Consider the following 11054-nt stretch of genomic DNA (forward strand, 5'->3'; position numbering starts at 1 on the left):
TCAAACAGATTTAACCTCCCTTTAAAAACTAATCTGTTGGTGAGATACTGTGGCAGGAAAAGCTGTTCATGTCATCTTATTCCTAACAGAATGGAAAAGACCGGTTTATATGGTTTTTGCTCCTCCCCCTCACCTGTAGCCTCCGCTGGGATTGGGTGTGATGATTGTCTCTTGCTCACAGCTCACAGGGAACATAGGGTGGGCTCACCCTCAAATGTAAAATGATATTGATATGCAACATCAAATGTACCCTTGAAATGAAAGACTGATTTGTATATTTCCTTTTTAATATTCCGACTCATACACGTTGCCATTTCTACTCACTAGTTACCCTGGAGACTATGTTCTGAATGCTATTATATAAACATTGAAAGGTATCTTTATTTAACCAATCAAATACTGGAAGGAAGCACTAGCTCAGTCAATCCTGCCAAGCCATCACAAGGAGATCCTGCTGTAAGAAGGAACTGGGTTGATCTCAGGGGCTAACCTGAGATTAGGCTTCAGGCTATCTAGGAATTTGCATCTCCTCCTTGGAGAAAGGATCTTGTACTTTTTGGATTCACTGCACTGGGGAGTGAAGTGAATCACTAAACCTCAAGGGCACGTCCAGAGACTAACTAATTAATCCCAGCATTAAGGGAAGACCTGTCCACATTCTGTACACTGGTGAGGCTGATTATATGGTGTATGTAGATGCAATTCATGAACTGGGATAGGAAGTCGTGGCAACTTAATCCTGACAGTGTTGTAATGAATAAAGCATGTCCAAAGCTTGGTAGGTTAGGTGATACCTCCGCAAAGCATCACCATGAACCTACCAATGGAAGCACATTTTAATTGTGTTTGGCTTCTTGTATCTCAGCTTTAGATCATGTAACCTGTGGAGAGCATCCATCGGTTGACATGTTTTGCTGAGTTATTTTGTAGTTTATGAGATGTGGAAGAAAGAAACTAGCTCCCAGCTATTACCTAAGATTCACAGGGCTTTGCTCAATTTGCAAATGTTCTTTCAGTGGTTGACTTCGTTCGCTTCTCTCCACCCCAGGTTTGGCTATTCTTAGAAGGGGAATTAAATCATTGAAATCCAAGCCTCTCAGGTTTCCCTGCCCCCAGGGAGAGTAGATTTAGAGTGTTCATAAGAAAATCAACTCATCCCTAATCAACTGGCTCAGACTCAAAGTGTTCCCCACCCCCGCCTTTGACAATCCTTCCAATAAAACTTCTTCACTTTTTCTGTCTTTAGGTGGGGAGCTCTCTCAGAAAGTTCACACAGTGAGTGTGGTTTGTGCATTCAATATTAAGATCTAATCATTGTCTCTTGAGGGCTGAAGAATGAAAACACTGGATAAGAGCCCACCTCCTGGCTTCATGCTTGTCAGGACCAGGATCTATTAACCTTTTAAAGAAATACTGATAATAAAAAGCAGACAAAGAGAGCTATGTGAATTGGCATCTAATCAATAATGTTCTGAGTTTTTTCCCCCCTTAGGTTACTCAGAGCCGTGTGAGCAAACAAGATTTTACTGTTCCAAGCCCTGCTGTCTTGTGCATAATGCATAACTTTCTTGCACGCCCCCATTCTCTTCTGAGACATTTTATTATTATTATCATCATAGAAGAGGTCAGATTCCCTTTAATTAAAGGATATACAAGTCAGAAACTCCCCACCTCACTTTCCCCAAAATTAAAGAATTGCAAGGCCTGGGTTTCCCTCCCATTGCCTGCTGGCTGGGCAGGACCCCAGTGGTAGGAGGTTGAGAGGACGTGGTACAAGGATGTGGTGTGAGGACCCGGTGCTGGGACCCGCGCCACCATGCCCAGGCAGCTGCTTTCTTTTTCTGCATTAGTTCCTCATGTTATTTGACCTAGAAACTTTGGATGTGGACTGCATCACATTTTTGGAATGATACTTTTTACTCATTAAACCTTTTGCCCTATAGTTGATTTATTTCTCCTGGGCTAAAATTGGACTCATCCTGAAACAGGCGTCTTTGGCACAGCAGAAACTTCAGCCCTGGCGAGTCTCCTCACAACTGGTGTCATGGGATGTTCTGGTTTACCCTTAGTTTACTTCCCCTGTCTGCCATCTCATCCACCCCTCCAGCCCTTCTCTCCTGCTCTCTCCAAATTCGGTCCCCACCCTTGACCCCTACTACATATATCACCGAAAGAAGAAATGCATAGATGACTTCCTGAGCAAAGTCGATTCCTTATTTCAGCATGGGTGTGCCTGATTTCCTAGGTGCATGCCAGGCAGCCCAAGAGTGACGTCGGTTTTGACCTGTCATCCTTAATCTCCACCGATGGAGTGTTTTGAAGCACTGCCTAGCCAAGTTCACCTTGGTGGACCCCTTAGGGGAGCGCTATGGTGCCAAAAGAAATCACACAACACGAGGAAGAGGCAAATGAAGGGTTAATGGTAGTTTACAAGGACTTCTATTTTTCCATTAAAAACACAAAAAATCTGTGTTCCAAACTAGGACTCGAAATAGGTGTGGTCAGTGCCATTGGCCAGTCTCTGCCATAAATTCTCCTCTTAAGAAAAAAAGAGTAGGAGATTATTTAAAGCACCAACTTACTCTCACTAAGTTCAGATCCTCTCAAAATTAGACCAAGAAAAATCCATTTCTACATCAAGCATGCCTTCCAGAATGAACTTAAATGTACACAACTTTCCAGGCCTGATCTGAAATCCTGTTTGATTTCCAGCCAGGCCTTGACCCCGGGGGATGTGAGGAACAGGAGTGGCGAAACCAGTTATTGTCTATTTCGTTAGATGCTGGAGTTGAATTTGGGAGCATGATTAATGCTAGCTCCTTTTCCCCCTCCCTCCAGCCAACCGCTCAAATCACCCAGGCTTCTTGCAGGATAAACATGTCTGCTAGTTTGTTCCCAGGAATTCTCCGATAGTTTTCCTTGTAATATATTAATCTGCCCCTTTCATCGCCTTTCCCCCAATTTAACTGGCACCTTGCCCCTCCACTCTTTACCTGTTTGAACCTGGATTTGAAGTCTTGGATCCTCTTGGGAGTCTGTGCACATTTGTCAAAGCTTAGTCAAGGTCCCTTCAAGCCAAAATGGAGTTTGCTTTTCCTGTGTTTATCCTCTATTCCCAGGACCTCGCTTGTCTGTTTCTGGTGCTCAATCATTATTCCTGTGGAAGAAAGTAATTTTTAATATTTTCAATAACTATTTAAAGAACCTGAACAAATATCCACATTTTAAAAGAACCCAGGCCTAATGTATCCTCTTTCCCCAACCACTTCCCACAGTCACCCAACGTTTAGGGAGAGCCTTTGATGAGGGAGCAGCTTGGCTGTGTCTTCACTACACGATTCTATTCAATCTCACCACCAGCCTTTATGCAGGACTCTGCACATGGCAGGCTCTTGATAAATGGGCTCTGGTTAAGTGGATTACATTGTGGAACAGAGTTATCAGTATCAGCTGAACCTTTTTATTTTATTTGTTGAGACATGGTCTCACTGTGTCACCCAGCCTGGGTTGCAGTGGCACAATCACGGCTCACTGCACCCTCAACTTCCTGGGCTCAAGCTGTCCTCCCACATTAGCCTCCCAAGTAGCTGGGACCACAGGTGCACACCACCACACTCAGCTATTTAAAATAAATGTTTTGTAGAGGCAGGGTCTCACTTTGTTGTCCAGGCTGGTCTTGAACTCCTGGGCTCAAGAGATCCTCCTGCCTCAGCCTCCCAAAGTGCTGGGATTACAGGTGTGAGCCACCACACTGAGCCAGCCTAACTTTAAAATGGAGAATAATGGAGCTCCAGCGTAATTAAGTGACTTGACCAACATACTGTGATCTGACTGATTTCACCCTCTGTCCATCCCTTGTTTTCTTTGTCATATCCATGGCCCTTAAAGCCACCATCCCACTGGTACCATAAAGAGGACTGTCTAACACCGCTCATTGCTTCAGAAATGCATGGTGCTATTTATGGAGACAGCATGGGTGACTGACCAGCATGGTATTTTTCTTCTTGGCCTTTGGAATGTAGCCTACAGCATTTGCTCCAGAAAACCTCACACAGATTTGTGTTTGCAGAAAAGGGTCCAAAGACTTAATTATTTTTTGGGAGTGCTAGTATTTGTCCTTTGCTAACCAGGTCATCCTTCAGACAGAAAAAAATGCTGTGTACGACCCAGCCAAGGCTGCTGCTCAATGGAGTTGATGGCAGGCCAGAAACTCAAGGCCCTGCCCACAGGCCTGAGCATGTCCAGAGAGTGAAGTGCCAGAGGGCAGCTCTCTGTGTGCACCCCTGCATGCCTCTCTGTCTCCAAAGCCTTTGTTCAAGCCTGAAGGAGACTCTGAAAGCAATGCCCACTTGGCCCTTCTTGATGGGTGTTTGCATTGAGCTGAATGAGAAAAAGGCAACCAGCCTCTTCAGACAGAAACAAGCAAAGCAGCATCCAAAAGGCAGCACCATGGCCTGGGCGTCTCCATGACTTGCAACATCTCAAAATGTGCGTTTCCATTATTGTTGGTGGAAGCTGCCACATCGGTCCCTCCTGGGAAGCGTATGTAGAAGTGTCATTAAGTAAAAACTTTAGAATTTCAACATTTGGTCTTTCTGCCTTCCCAACAACTGTTTTACAGATATGTTCACGTGACTAAGATTCTTGCTCAAAATCCCCAAGCATTTGAGAGTAAATTACCAAGGGCCCAAGTGGTAGGACCTCTCATCTTCAACAGTGTGTTCTTGGGGGTCCTTTGATTGGCCATAGGAGGGGTTTGATCTATGAGTCCATCAGAGGTGCTGGCTGTGATGACCCTAAAGGGAGAAGGGAACTCAGAGTCTGGAGGGGAAGGTGAAGCATCCACTCTATAAATACTTATTATATCTTCATGGTATGCAGAGCAGTGTGCTAGGTAGAGAAGGACTCATAAGCAGGCCCCCTCCAAGCTCTCTAGATCAATTGACACCTACCAAGGAATCTCTGTTCTGGAAGATGCTACAATTCCAAATGTGGATGTCAGCAGCCCCTAGGGTACCCAGATATTATTTATGTCAGCAAAACTGCATTTAGAGTGACAATAATAATCTGGACTGGTGAGTCCTCTCATGAAATCAAGACTGATTTTATTCTTTCTTACATGTAGAAATTCCCAATGTATTTTTTTTTCTAAAAAATGTCTTCAGCTTATTTTAAAGCACACACAGCTACCGTTTGTAGAGTTGTTATGATATATCAAATGGGAGAATGCACTTAAAGGACTTTCCTTTAAAAGGCAAAAAGGACTGTGTATGTCCTCAGTAAATGTTAGCTGCTATGATCACCCTTATCACGTCATTGTAGTTGTCGTCATTGTTGCATGTATTGCTCAATACTTTTTTTGCTTGCCTTTGAACAAGAGAAAAATCAATGAGATCTGAGAGGTCTGGAGTTAAAAATTTCCTCTTTATATTTTGACTTACATTTTTTGAGATGTAAAGTGAAGATGAGTTTGCCTCAATTATTTATTTATTTTTTGAGACAGAGTCTCACTCTGTCACCCAGGCTGGAGTGCAGTGGTGCCATCTTGGCTCACTGCAAGCTCCATCTCCCAGGTTCACACCATTCTCCTGCCTCAGCCTCCCGAGTAGCTGGGACTACAGGTGCCCGCCACCACGCCCAGCTAATTTTTTGTATTTTTAGTAGAGGTGGGGTTTCACCATAGCCAGGATGGTCTCAATCTCCTGACCTCGTGATCCACCCACCTTGGCCTCCCAAAGTGCTGGGATTACAGGCGTGAGCCATCACTCCCAGCCGAGTTTGCCTCCATTTTTAAACTGCTGGCCTTGTGTGAGCAACAATGAACATCCCATTTTAATGGGATTATCCTGCAATTTAGTACCTTTGTCAAGGAACCTGAAAAATTCAAAGAGCCTGTGTACATGCTTCATGTCTTATTGACACCAAACCTTGGAAGTGGAGAGGAGAAGAGACTCAGCATTTGCTAAAAGTATACCATGTTCTAGGTATTTCTTAGAGGCTATGGGATGAATTCCCAAAATTCATATGTTGTGTCCCTTCCCAAAATTCGTATGTTGAAGTCCTAATGCCTAGTACCTCAGAATTGACTTTATTTGGAGATAGGGTCTTTAAAGAGGTAATTAAGGTAAAATGAAGTCGTATGGGTGGGTCTGAATCCAAATATGCTTGGTTTCCCTATATGAAGAGAAGATTAGGACACACATACGCACAGAGAGGAGACCATAAGAAAACACAGGGAGAAGGCGGCTGTCTACAAGCCAAGGAGAGAGGCCTCAGAAGAAACCAATCCTGCCAACACTTTGATCTCAGATTCCAGCCTCCAGAACCATGAGAAAAGGGAATTTTGTTTTTTAAGCCACCCAGTCCGTGGTGCTTTGTTATGGCAGCCGTAGCAAACTAATACAACATATATTAACTCATTGAATCCTTTGTACAAACCAATGCATTACTATCACCAATTTGTAGGTAAGAAAATTAATGATTTGAGAGATAAGGAACTTGTCCGTGGCCTCACGGGTGGTTAAGTAGCTTGGCCAGGCTTTGAATCCAGTTCTTCTTAAGAATATCTGACTTAAAAAATATTAACATTTATGATTTATTATTCCTATTGACTTCAAGAAGATAATATCTAATTCAGGTAAGCACCCCACCAAGATGACTAAAGACATGCAGATCCACGTAGGCGCTTCATGTAAAACAGGAGAAAAACACATTGGCTCTCTTATAGAAAAAGTGGAGCCCAAGTCCCACAAATATTGTTTGAACTCAGCATAATGTTGCCTTTACCTTCTATAAGCCATGGATTTTTATAGAAGCCTTCAAGAAATGGAGCTTATGATGCCAAAAGCACATGGATTGTAGGCAGAATAAGAGGCTTTTTTAAAAAAATTATGTTTTGTAAGTGTTGTGTTATGATACATGGACACCCACGCTAAAACCAAAAATGTTTTTCCAAACAAGATCCTAAAAGTGTTTGCCCCAGTTAGTCTAAGATAGCCCTTACGGCAATGCCAAAGATTAAAGTTTGTGTTCACAGTTGTTTTAAACCAAGATATTACTTTCTGGCTTTTCAATCATATTTTTATTCCTTTTGTGCATCTCATCAAAGCATTTCGATTAGAACAAGTCATTGAGAAGGCAGAAGCCAAAATAAACAGTCGAGTTTAAATTACTACAGTGAAGGGACCACAGTTTCACTCAGGCCCAAGTTTTGGGGACTTTTAATGATTCTACGAGGTTCTAGTATTTATGGAATTGGCTTGCACATATATTTTTTTTCTTCCTGATTTATTTCTGAGTTCTAAAGCCATCCATGAATTTTAATCCTAGTCTATCTTGTCAAATTTTTTTTCTGATGGGGTTCTCAGAGGTTCCAGTCAGCTGAGGGTTTACTTTTCCTTGGAGCTTATTAACTCCCATCACTTGGCCCAAACCAATAACCTCTGTCCAGCAGCCTGGCCATGTCACCCATGTTTGCTACATGTGAACCAGGGGTGCTTGCCAGCTCCATTGCTTCTATCCCTGCTTTCAGAAGTAAACAAGAGAGGATGTCATCAATTGGAAATAAAGCTAGGGTACAAATTCACTCCCAGATGTAATATTTGCTGGTGTCTTTCTGGGCTGGTCAGGAGATGCTGTGACGTGATTAGATACACACTTTTTGAAGATGAACAGAGTTGGCTGAAATCCCTACTGCCATCTTCAAGTCATGTGACTTTGAGTACATTACTTGATCAACCCAGGCCTTGGTTTCCTCATTTATTAAGTAAAGATAACAACTACCTGGCAGTTTTGTTGCAAAGAGTAAATGAAATAACACAGGTGACGTGTGTAGGCTAGCATCTGATGCAAGGTAGATGCATAAAACAAAGACCGTGCATACATGGTTGATGACTTCACTAATGTAACTTCCAGTGCTTTTTGTGTGGTTGAGATTCCATTTTCAACAGGACAAAGTCTGCTTGCAGAGGAGAAATACCACGGCAGCTTGATGTGCAATTGGGACTTAACCTCACACAAGACCCAAGAGTCCCCACGGAGGGCATTCTCCATGTGTTTCAACTTGGTGCATCATTCACCAAGCATGTTCCCTCCGGAAAAGCAGGAGACCGCCCAAGGTTTGGATGAGTTCAGGGAAGCATCTGAACTTTTTGGGAGCTATCCCATCAAAACTAGAGTTGTCTGGGTTTTGACCGCTGGGGCCAATATTATTTTCTGTCTGGGCTTTTAAAAAAGATCAGAACATTGGGTTAGTATTCCCAGTTCTCTATGTCATTAGAAGCTCTTCAGCATGAAGATTCCACTAATTTCAACCAGAATCGAGTGGATAAAAGAGATGAGTAACGTGAGAAAATGAATGAGGAGATTGGCACTCAGTGGGGGAAGTTAGGCACTCCAAGGAGAAAAATAAAAGCTGTCTTCATCAACTGGCCCAAGACAGTGAGGGGAGTTTATTAAATATGATTCTTTCCAGCACTCTGTTCTAAATCTCTCCTACATTACATAAATCAGAGTCAGAAATATTTGGGTTTGAATTCTATTTCTGACATCTATCAGATGGGGTGACTTCTTACAACCTCCAACAGCCTCAGTTTCCTCATTGGTAAAATAGAAATATTAGTAAATATCATGTAGGATCATTCATTCATTCATTCATCAACAATATTTGTAAAGCACTTGGTCTGGCATATAGCAAGCATCAAATAAAAAATAGCCCCCGGGGCCAGGCGCGGTGGCTCATGCTTGTAATCCCAGCACTTTGGGAGGCCGAGGCGGGCAAATCACGAGGTCAGGAGATCGAGACCATGGTGAAACCCCGTCTCTACTAAAAAAATACAAAAAATTAGCCAGGTGTGGTGGTGGGCGCCTGTAGTCCCAGCTACCTGGAGAGGCTGAGGCAGGAGAATGGCGTGAACCCGGGAGGCGGAGCTTGCAGTGAGCCGAGATTGCGCCACTGCACTCCAGCCTGGGCGACAGAGCGAGACTCCGTCTCAAAAAAAAAAAAAAAGAAAAAAGAAAAAAGTAGCCCCCCTCCACCTTAAATTTTCTGTGGAATCTTATAATCCATATACTTAGATTTTAAGGATTTCATATTTATACTCCAACTTTTTTTCATTTTGCTTAGGAATATATTCTCACCTTTATAAAAAACACACTTCACCTTTTAGAAACCACATAGAAAAAATTTAATAAGAGAATGTGTTCTTTTAAAATCAAACCATTATTATCGATCCTCACTAAAGTGTAAAGCTCAATCTGTGGAATGTTTCTCAATTCACTTGAATGAATAATCATGACAAATACAACTTGGCTACACCCAAATGTGTATCCAATGCCACTATGCCATAAAATAGCTTGACAGTTAGGCACTAGGACAGAATTGTGGTCAGTGACCCAGTGCCCATGGACCCAGCACACTCCCCCTACCCCCAGCTCCATGAGGGGTTCCAGAAACTTCCACTCATGCTGGAGTTTCTTCCAGTGCCATGAAGTCCAGCAAAGTGAAGGCAGCCATTTTGCCTTCATAGAGTGTAGGCCTTTGCAGGGCTTTTAATACTTCCCCCAAATAGTATTGTTTGTCTCACAAACTTAAATAACTTATTTGGGAGTAGTGTCCTTTTGTTTCTCCCCCATTTTGATCTTTGGTCTCTTTTTCTTTCAGCTTCCTGGGTATCCTCCTGACTTATCTAGGACTGAATCTTGCAGTACTCTGAAGAAAACTGTAATGTCAAATACCACACATTGCTTTCATTAATATGTCACATTAAATCGAAAATCTCAAATCCAAATCAAAAGTTGGATCTCTTCACGTTCTTCATACTTTAGGAAAGTCTGCGGGCTGGGAATAATCTTTCTCATGGGCCAAACACACATACACAGACAGACACACACATGCACACACTGCAGTTTCTAATGGTTCCCAACACTTCTTTTTTACCTCCTCACCATCATGTATATAACATATTCCCATCAGTGACATTTCTCCTCAAGGGCGGTGATTCTGGCCAACTTGTAGCTTGAAAAAGTCCCTCTTCCCGCCCCACAGTCTTGAGAATCACATTTCTAATCTCATCAAGAGAATTGGATTCCTCCCGCCTGCTCTGATGGCTTCATTGAGGAAAGCTTGCCCACACTATCATGCCTTGAAGGAAACAAAATCAACACCTTAAACTGTTTTGGAGATAAAGGGCCCTTTTGGAATTCCTTCAGGGCTTGCCCAGATAGCTCCACTGACAGCCTCTCTGCAGTCGCCATGCGTCCGCCATAGTGACTTGTTGCTCGGCCTGCCACGCCTCCTGCTGGGGCCAGGAAGCTCCTCCTGGCCCCTCCTTCTTGCACAGGAACAGAGAGAAGGATCGCCAGACAAAGGCTTAGGTTTTCCTTATGAAAACACGATGACCTGCTAAGAGATTGTGTAGTGGGCCCAGAATAAAAACAAACAAAATAAAACAAAACAGAAATTTTTCCTCATATTTATAATATCAAGAGTTCAAATTTCCTGACAGCAAATAAGTCAAGGCAGCTTATAGGGGAAAACAAAATAAAGCATATCTCCTTGGGAAGGGTTCCAGAATGTTTCACTTCCTAGAGTTGCCTGAACTGTGACCTGTGAGAATGCACCAAATGAGGCTGTCACTCATGGCCCCTCCCATCCCTCTCATCTTTTCCATCAAAGAACAAGACTGACACAAGAGAAAAAAAAGATGGCCAGCCCTGTGGTTCACGCCTGTAATGCCAGCACTTTGGGAGGCCGAGGAGGGCAGATCGCTTAAGCTCAGGAGTTCGAGACCAGCCTGGGCAATATGGGGAAACCCCATCTCTACAAAAAATACAAAAATTAGCCAGGCATGGTGGCGCATGCCTATAGTCCCAGCTACTCGGTGTAGGGGTAGGGGGTGCTGAGGTGGTAGGATCACTTGCACCTGGGGAGGTTGAGGCTGTAACGAGCCGAGATCCAGTCACTGCAGACTCTGTCTCAAAAAAAAAAAAAGAAGAAGAAAAAGAGAAAAAAGAAAGATGGGCACCACTTGCCATGTCAGGAAAGATGGTAAAAC

General features: G+C 43.1%; 1 long non-coding RNA gene across 1 annotated transcript; it reads left to right on the forward strand.

Moving 5' to 3' along the window:
• The first annotated feature begins 7716 nt into the window (after window positions 1-7716).
• LOC134732451 (uncharacterized) lies at window positions 7717-9760 on the forward strand. Its single transcript, XR_010115633.1, has 2 exons — window positions 7717-8117; window positions 9662-9760. It is a non-coding gene; the product is annotated as an uncharacterized lncRNA (long non-coding RNA).
• The last annotated feature ends 1294 nt before the right edge of the window (window positions 9761-11054 follow it).

The sequence above is a fragment of the Symphalangus syndactylus genome, chromosome 1, assembly GCF_028878055.3.
Source record: "Symphalangus syndactylus isolate Jambi chromosome 1, NHGRI_mSymSyn1-v2.1_pri, whole genome shotgun sequence".
Taxonomy (NCBI): Eukaryota; Metazoa; Chordata; class Mammalia; order Primates; family Hylobatidae; genus Symphalangus; species Symphalangus syndactylus.